The sequence below is a fragment of the Oratosquilla oratoria genome, chromosome 19 (genome assembly GCF_046742065.1).
Source record: "Oratosquilla oratoria isolate Oo_2021 chromosome 19, ASM4674206v1, whole genome shotgun sequence".
NCBI classification, from domain to species: domain Eukaryota; kingdom Metazoa; phylum Arthropoda; class Malacostraca; order Stomatopoda; family Squillidae; genus Oratosquilla; species Oratosquilla oratoria.
In genome coordinates, this window is record NC_134795.1 from 43,490,026 (window position 1) to 43,500,025 (window position 10,000).

Sequence of the window (10,000 nt, forward strand, 5' to 3'; positions counted from 1 at the left end):
AATAAACGAGATACATTTCTTCACCTTTTAACTATAGACATTAATTGTCAATCCACACACCCACAAGCACATACACACGAATATAAAGAATGTGTACATATGATGTTTGTGTTTGTGTATGCATATATTTTCAAACTAGGGTTTCCCAACCTTGCGGGGGGGGGGGGCGTACACCTGGAGGGAGGAATGCTTAAAGCTATATTTCCTTTAAAAAAAATATTGTGGTTAGGGTTAAGGGTAGTTAGGTGGGGTATGATTAAGTTAGGGATTATTCACGAACTCGCAGCATCGCGTGGGTAATTTGGCTAGTATATATATATATATATATATATATATATATATATATATGTGTGTGTGTGTGTGTGTGTGTGTGTGTGTGTGTGTGTGTGTGTGTGTGTGTGTGTGTGTGTGTGTGTGTGTGTGTGTACTAATTCTTATACATATGTTTGATTGATATGTAATTGGAAAATGAGATTTTTGTGTTAGGGGAAGCAAGAAACATCAAATGAATATATTGAGCTTAAGAGATTTTCAAGGAAGATTTCATATGATGAAAATAGAAGTTGCTCAAGGAAGGCGGAACGAATTGAGGGTGGAAGGAGTGAAGTTAAACTAATCCAAGATGAATCAATAAATGTGAAAACTATGAGAAGAAAAAAGGCAGAGAGAGACAAACAAGAGAAAGACAAAAATAAATAAATAAAATACAATAAAATAAAATAACGAGGTAGATGAGAGAGGTATATTATATATGTAATGAGAAATGAAGCAGAAACTACGAAATAGTAAGGAGGTGGAATACTTGGAAAAAGAAAAGTGGAGGAGTTGAGGAGTTAAGATGATATCAAGATTACCATTACAAAATGTATTTTCCGGCGCTGCGGAGGTGATGATGGAGATGAGGTGGAGGAGAGCTGGTGGCCAAGAATGGGGGCGGGAGTGGCTTAAAATGTGAAAAGGTCAGAGAAGATGAATCGGAAAGGAGTGAAGCGCAAAGGAGAGAAGAGGGAAGACAAGTGTGAAAATAGATGGATGAGCACAGCGACAGACTAATAAGTGGGAGAACGACGAGAAGAAGAGAGAGAGAGGGAGAGAGAGAGAGAGAGAGAGAGAGAGAGAGAGAGAGAGAGAGAGAGAGAGAGAGAGAGAGAGAGAGAGAGAGAGAGAGAGAGAGAGAGAGAGAGAGAGAGAGAGAGAGAGAGAGAGAGAGAGAGAGAGAGAGAGAGAGAGAGAGAGAGAGAGAGAGAGAGAGAGAGAGAGAGAGAGAGAGAGAGAGGAAGAGAGAGAGAGAGAGAGAGAGAGAGAGAGAGAGAGAGAGAGAGAGAGAGAGAGAGAGAGAGAGAGAGAGAGAGAGAGAGAGAGAGAGAGAGAGAGAGAGAGAGAGAGAGAGAGAGAGAGAGAGAGAGAGGGAGAGAGAGAGAGAGAGAGAGAGAGAGAGAAATAGAGGGCGACCACATAAAGACACTCACAAACACACGCACACACACACACACACACACACACACACACACACACACACACACACACACACACACACACACACACACACACACACACACACACACACACACACACACACACACACTCACACACACACACACACACACACACACACACACACACACACACACACACACACACACACACACAGACACACACACAGACACACAGACACACACACACACACACACACACACACACACACACACACACACACACACACACACACACACACACACGCACACGCAATTCAAGAAAAAGTTGGATGTCACTGACAGCTTATTGGGACAAGGTCCGAACAGAGGTTTAGCTGACCTTGTACCTGAAATAACGTGAGAGATAAAAAACTATATTGAACCTGGTCCTTTTCGAGAAGAAACGTAGACCAAAGAAGAAGATGGGTCATGGTGTTCATAAGCTTCACGGTGCTGAGTTTGCTTTTTTTTTTTAGGGGAGGGGGCAGTGAAGCTTATGGAAATATATTTGGCTGAAAGGGTCTCTTTGGTATTTCTATCTGTATCAAAACGTACATATCAAGTTTTCCTCATTGTTATTACGGACCTTTTCTTTTATTTTTAGAAAGACCGTTGTGCTATACTGTAATTCAACATGGGACGGGCCCAGATTTGTAACACACACACACACACACACACACACACACACACACACACACACACACACACACACACACACACACACACACACACACACACACACACACACACACACACACACACACACACACACACACACACACACACACACACACACACACACACACACACACACACACACACACACACACACACACACACACATATATATATATATATATATATATTTACATATATATGTACATATATATATACATATATACATGTATATATAAATATATATATATATATATATATATACATATATACATATATATTTGATATTTAAGTTCTTTTGGTATAGTGCAATATACTTTTTTGAGTGTAAGTTGAAATGGGTTTACTATATTTTCCACCCAGACACTCGTCTGCGAACTTTCCTATCTCACCTCTTACCAATCGTCTTATTCTTTTTCTCCCACGCCCACTCGCCAATCCTGAGATCCACCACGCTTCCGAACCAAAAAGAACTTTTTCATTTTAACTTAGTTTCATTCAATGCTAACATATTCATATTTCTTTTCACAAGCATACTACTAATATCTTAATTTTTTCTCTCATCTACATCCCATTCAGGCAAAGTTAATACCCCAGTTACCAGGGTTTTGGTTGAAGTATTACTCCCAGACCCTCTAATACTGAAGTAAAATAAACAAATTAATAATAAAAAGTAAATGAATGAATAAGTTAATAGATTAATATTATCAACCATTAGTCTATGACAATTAGGATGCATCAGATTTTCCTGACGAGGATGTATTGTATGGTTGTACATTTACTCCATGACATTTCCAGTCTATATATCAATCTAGTGTTATGTAATTAATTTGTATCCTTTCTCCTCATGTTTCTTATCTACGGCTACATTTGGGGTAAATATATGTGTAGCAGTAAGCGCAAACACCTAAAAAGTTATTTGTGCGTATCTCGAAATAGCACTGACGTATAGTTAGCTGGGGTGCACGACTTTTCGTCGCCGTCTTTTCGTCGCCGGACTTTTCGTCGCCGCGACATTTCGTCCCCGCGACTTTTCGTCGCCGGTCTTTTCGTCGCCGGACTTTTCGTCGTCCCAAGCATAACATTTAACAACTAGTTAATCATTGATAGTCTTATAATTCCGTAAGAATTTTTACTATCAATAAAATTAGGTGACCAATGTAATAATAATAAATAATAGGATTATGTGTTTATTACTAGAAAAAAAGTGACTGGACAGACGCTACTACCAATAATCACATCAAGATCAATCAGAAGAAGTATATTGAATTTGGCATTAAATCATATATTTCCAATTTTATATTTCAATTATTTTATATTTCAAATATTGTCAATCTTTGCATACAATTTATGCTTGGGGCGACGAAAAGTCCGGTGACGAATTACAAATTACAAATTTAACAACTAGTTAATCATAGATAGTCTTATAATTCCGTAAGAATTTTCACTATCAATAATATTAGGTGACCAATGTAATAATAATAAATAATAGGATTATGTGATTATTACTGGAAAAAAAGTGACTGGACAGACGCTACTACCAATAATCACATCAAGATCAATCAGAAGAAGTATATTGAATTTTCACTATCAATAATATTAGGTGACCAATGTAATAATAATAAATAATAGGATTATGTGATTATTACTAGAAAAAAAGTGACTGGACAGACGCTACTACCAATAATAATCACATCAAGATCAATCAGAAGAAGTATATTGAATTTGGCATTAAATCATATATTTCCAATTTTATATTTCAATTATTTTATATTTCAAATATTATCAATCTTTGCATACAATTTATGCTTGGGGCGACGAAAAGTCCGGTGACGAATTACAAATTACAAATTTAACAACTAGTTAATCATAGTCTTATAATTCCGTAAGAATTTTCACTATCAATAATATTAGGTGACCAATGTAATAATAATAAATAATAGGATTATGTGATTATTACTAGAAAAAAAGTGACTGGACAGACGCTACTACCAATAATCACATCAAGATCAATCAGAAGAAGTATATTGAATTTGGCATTAAATCATATATTTCCAATTTTATATTTCAATTATTTTATATTTCAAATATTGTCAATCTTTGCATACAATTTATGCTTGGGGCGACGAAAAGTCCGGCGACGAATTACAAATTACAAATTTAACGACTAGTTAATCATTGATAGTCTTATAATTCCGTAAGAATTTTCACTATCAATAATATTAGGTGACCAATGTAATAATAATAAATAATAGGATTATGTGATTATTACTAGAAAAAAAGTGACTGGACAGACGCTACTACCAATAATCACATCAAGATCAATCAGAAGAAGTATATTGAATTTGGCATTAAATCATATATTTCCAATTTTATATTTCAATTATTTTATATTTCAAATATTGTCAATCTTTGCATACAATTTATGCTTGGGGCGACGAAAAGTCCGGCGACGAAAAGACCGGCGACGAAAAGTCGCGGGGACGAAATGTCGCGGCGACAAAACGTCCGGCGACGAAAAGTCGCGGCGACGAAATGTCCGGCGACGAAACGTCGGCGACGAAAAGTCCGGAGACGAATAGACGGCGACGAAAAGTCATGTAACTTGCTAATACTACTACCGTTTTAGATAGTAACTACTCAACCCTAACCGATGGCAACCACTTGCCCTAGTCGTCTGCCTGGTATGTCAACAACCCTGACACAGACAGAGGGCTTGATATACAGACTCAGTTTGACACATTGACTATCATGAACAACACACATAATCATACACATATCCCACACCAAGCCCTCTACACTCCCTCCTCTCCTGTTATCACCTTCTGCTCCCCCTGCCTAACCCCAACAACATCATAGAGAGTGGTCGGAACCCTTGGTTCTGACCACCTTCCAATCATAATCACCACCAAAACAAGATGCACCCCAGTTGGCCACAGACACACATACACCAATTACAAGAGAGCTAACTGGGAAGCTTTTACTAAAGAGACAGAACAACATTTTGAAACGCTTAACAGTACACCAATCACAAACATAAACAATGCTGTGCACACTTTTAATACAATCATACAAAACGCAGACAAGAGATACATCCCTAGAGGCAACAGAAAATCACACAACCCCAACTTCACACCAGAAATCCAAGACCTCATCAGAAAACGTGACACACTTAAACACGATACCCCCACACCTATCCCTCAAAACATAGCAGACCAAATACAAACACTAAACACTGTGATTGATAATAAAATACACGAACAAAAAACAAAAAACTGGCAAAACTTTATCAATGCACTTGATCACAAAACAAACACCAGCAAATTGTACAAAACACTCAACAGCATTACACTATCCAACAGTAACACTACACGCTCTCACGCAGCAATAATCACAACAAAATATAATCTACCCTCAAACAGACAACAAGCAAACGCACTCATACGTCATTTTGCACAGACAAGCAAACTCACTTCTCACCCTGACGACCGACGGATCATTCGACGTAAGAAAGACTTCCCCACAGACTCAGACTATACACCCTTCATAGACTGTCAGACAAAACTCATAATACATAATCTCAAGCACTCATCTGCCTGTGGCCCTGATAACATAAGCAACATCCACCTAAAACACATTGGACCACAAGGTATACACGCACTCACAAACATTGCAAACTACAGCTATTCACACAACACTATACCTGACATCTGGAAGCATGGTAAAATAATCACCATTCCAAAACCGAACAAAGACCCAACAATCCCAACATCGCACCACCCAATCACACTTCTCTGCACACCCTCTAAAGTCATTGAACGCCTAATACTTAAACTTGTCACACCACATATTCCCCTTGCTGACTCACAACACGGTTTTAGGCCACTACACTCCACAAACACTCTTCTGATAAACCTCACACAAAGAGTTTTAGATGGCATCAATTCAGATAGGCCCCACCACAGAATACTTCTCATAACATTAGACGTTAGTAAAGCATTTGATGCTATCTCCCGCCACAACCTAACAAATAAAATATATAACACAGACATGCACAATAACACCAAAAGATGGCTGGCCAATTATCTGGCAGGTAGGAATGCTTACGTGTCATATAATGGCCAATCATCACACATCAGAAACATTAAGAATGGAGTACCACAGGGCTCAGTTCTATCCCCCACACTATTCAATCTATACATGCATGACTTACCCACACCAGACAACTCAGAAATACAAATCTTTTCCTACGCAGACGACATAACAATCACATGCACACATCGTAACACAGACAAAGCTGCAGAAATAATCCAGCCATACCTTGATACACTCAACACATGGTTCATCACAAACAGACTCAAAATAGCTCCAACCAAATCTACAGCAACACTTCTCACCAACTGGACAATAGAACACAAATATATACCTCATCTCTACATCAACAACACTCTAATACCACACACAAACACACCAAAAATTCTTGGTGTAACATACGATACATCCATGTCTTTCAAACAACACATCACAAACATAAAAAACAAATGCACACCTAGACTTAACGCACTTAAGTCATTCACTGGAACGACATTTGGACAAAACAAAGAAACTAATATAACAATATACAAACAATGCATACGCTCAGTGTTGAATTATGCGAGTCCTGCATGGGCTCCTAATCTCAGTGAGACACACCACAACACCCTTCAAATCATACAAAACAAAGCCCTAAAAACAATTACAGGCTGCACAAATACAACACCAACAGACCATTTACACCATGAAACAAAAGTCCTCAAAGTCAAGGACCACCTCGACATGAGAGGCACACAAACACTTGCCGCAGCCACCACAAACACATCACACCCGCTACACTACATAGCAGAACACCCACACACACCAAGAAACATTAAAACAACACCCAAAGACCTTTATTACGCACAAATACTCTCTTCTCTTCCTCCACAACCACCAAATACCAGCCTCCGGAAACATATTCATAATCATATCACTCACCGCTCCATTAACACACTGAAAGACAACACACTGCTGCATGCCAGACCCCCTGATATCCACCCTTCTGAATCCTCTCTCCCACGAAAGGACAGAGTCCACTTGGCCAGACTGCGGTGCGGCCACCACCCAGCACTTCTAAGCTACCAGAAGAGGCTGGATGACCGCATTGTGAACAGCTGCCCAGGATGTAACACTTCACCCCATACCATACAACACATAATGGAAGACTGCATTATACACAATCATGCACGCAAACAACACAACATACACTCTATAAAGGATTTGTGGGAAAACCCAGTTTCGGCTGTAGCATTCCTTGGGGAGACGGGACTGCTCGGACAGACAGTCTAGGGAACGACAACAACAACAACAACAACAACTTGCCCTAGGTCCTAACCTGACAATACCATGTTGCCCCTATTCATTCAATGTATATCTACATATCATATACATAGGCGCAGTAGAGTTAAAATTCTTCATCACCCACTCTGAGGTCCTCGCAGCTATCTAGGCCCAATAGTATTTCAGTGGACCAATTCTAGGATATCAGGTTCACATATATACAGATCACCAATATCTCATAGTGCAGAGTGTTAAACGGACTACACAACCCCGAAAGCAGATATACCTAAAATAAACCTTTTTAGAGAAAACTGAGTGCGAAAGAGACTTGGGAATTCTAGTGAGTCCTGACCTTAAATCCAAGAAACAGTGCATTAGCGTCACGAATAAAGCTAATATAGCATTAGGTTTTATTGCTAGGACGGTCACAAATAGAAGTGCAGAGGTAATTATCAAACTCTATCTAACAATAGTTAGACCCATCCTTGACTATGCGGTACAGTTTTGGTCTCCATCCTATAGAATGGACATTAGTTCACCCGAATCAGTACAGAGGAGAATGACCAAAATGATAAATAGGCTCAGAAATTTACCTTACGAGGAGAGGCCTAGTCACCTTAACTTACATTCTCTGGAAAGACGCAGATTGCAGGGTGATCTAATTAAGATGTTCAAGTGGATTAAAGCCTTGATAAGGATGACGCAAGCAAAGTCATCATATTAAGACAACATGGTAGGACTCGCAGTAATGGATTGGACAAATTTAGATTTAAGAAGGATCGTCAAGAACTGGTTTACTAATAGGGTGATCAACGAATGGAATAAACTTAATAACCATGTAGTGAGCACAAAGGATTACAAAGGCGGACCATGCCAACAGGAGACCTTTTGGTCCATATCTAGGTCGGATGCGAAAAAATCATAATAATAATAAAATAATAGATAAAAACTATAATAATGTAAATAACAAATAAAATACATAAATAAATGCATAGGTATAGTTAAATAATAAACAAACAGGTAAATAGTAAATAATGATAAATTCACATATAACTAATAACAAATGAAAATCAAACAGACAAATGATAACAAAACAAAAACAAATAATATAAAATAAATTATAATCATTACAGCATCTTGCTTAGGTGTTTATCTAAATTATTCTTAAAGCTTCGAACTAAACTACATTGCACAACCTGTGCAGGAAGTTTATTCCATTCATTAACTACACGGTTGGCAAAGTTGTTTCTACCTACTTCCAAATCGAATTTCCGGACAGTTTGATACCATTGTTTCTTGTCTGATTCTCATTCAATGTGAAAATTTGGTCACTTTTGATGTTGTCAATTCCCTTTAGAATCTTAAAGACCTGTATCAAGTCACCTCTGAGTCTACGTTTTTTTAGGGAAAACAGATTCATATGTTTTAGTCGATTTTCGTAGCACTGAAACTATCGATTGTTTTAAGAAACGGTTAGGCAACCTTATGGATTGGGATGACAGGTGGTAATTTACATGTAACTGCCTAGTGTAGGCCTTATGGTCTCCTGCAGTCTCCTTCAAACTGATGTTCTTATGTTATGTTCTTATGAGATCGAGTTGTTTAAATGAAAAGCTCTTCAAGTAGAAGTTTTCAAATGGTATCTGAGAGTAATGGAACTCACGATATAAAAGTAAAAGTAGAGCAAGCACAGATGCTGATGCCCTTAGACAGAAATGTACAGTAGCTATCATACCTAGAGTGTCTATAAATAGAATGACTCATATAATGGCAAAGGGAAAATCTATTAAGGAAACATATAACGTATTCACTCAAAACTTTAGGTGAACCAAGAGTGAACAAAATACCAATTTCGACATAGGAACTCAACCAAGGGTTTGCCTACGAGTAAAGATAAATAAGAAAATTGACAAGCAGTCATGTACTATTTCCTTATCCCACACGTTCTCCACATGATGCATGATAGTCCCATTGGAGGCCTCCATGGCAGAGACAAATGCCTCGCAGACAAAGCAAATATATTCCTGACCCATCATAAGAGTGAATATTGTACACTACACTGAAGAACGTACAACCTATGCTTAATATCGTGATGTTATATCCATCCATTCACTTAACAGTTGATTTATTATTAAATTTACAATAATACCTTCCTATCTAAATCAACAGAAATAGCAAAGACTATAGTTGGCCATATGTTTTGCAAATATAGACACTCTAAACTATTTTTCTTAAATGATTAAGCAATACTTGATAATGATATATTGCAAATACGACTGATGTTACACCAGAATTCCCCTAAAGAAACAGCATGATATGCATGACAATTGGCAAGAATATTCAAATACAGTTGCAATAAAGAAAATGACATATCAAATAGTGTTTGAGCATGATTTACGTCCGCCATATGATATCTTGTAAGATGATTATTCAAGAAGATATTCTATGGAGCAATGCTTAACGATATTCACATTAAAGTTCGACAACGCCTGCAC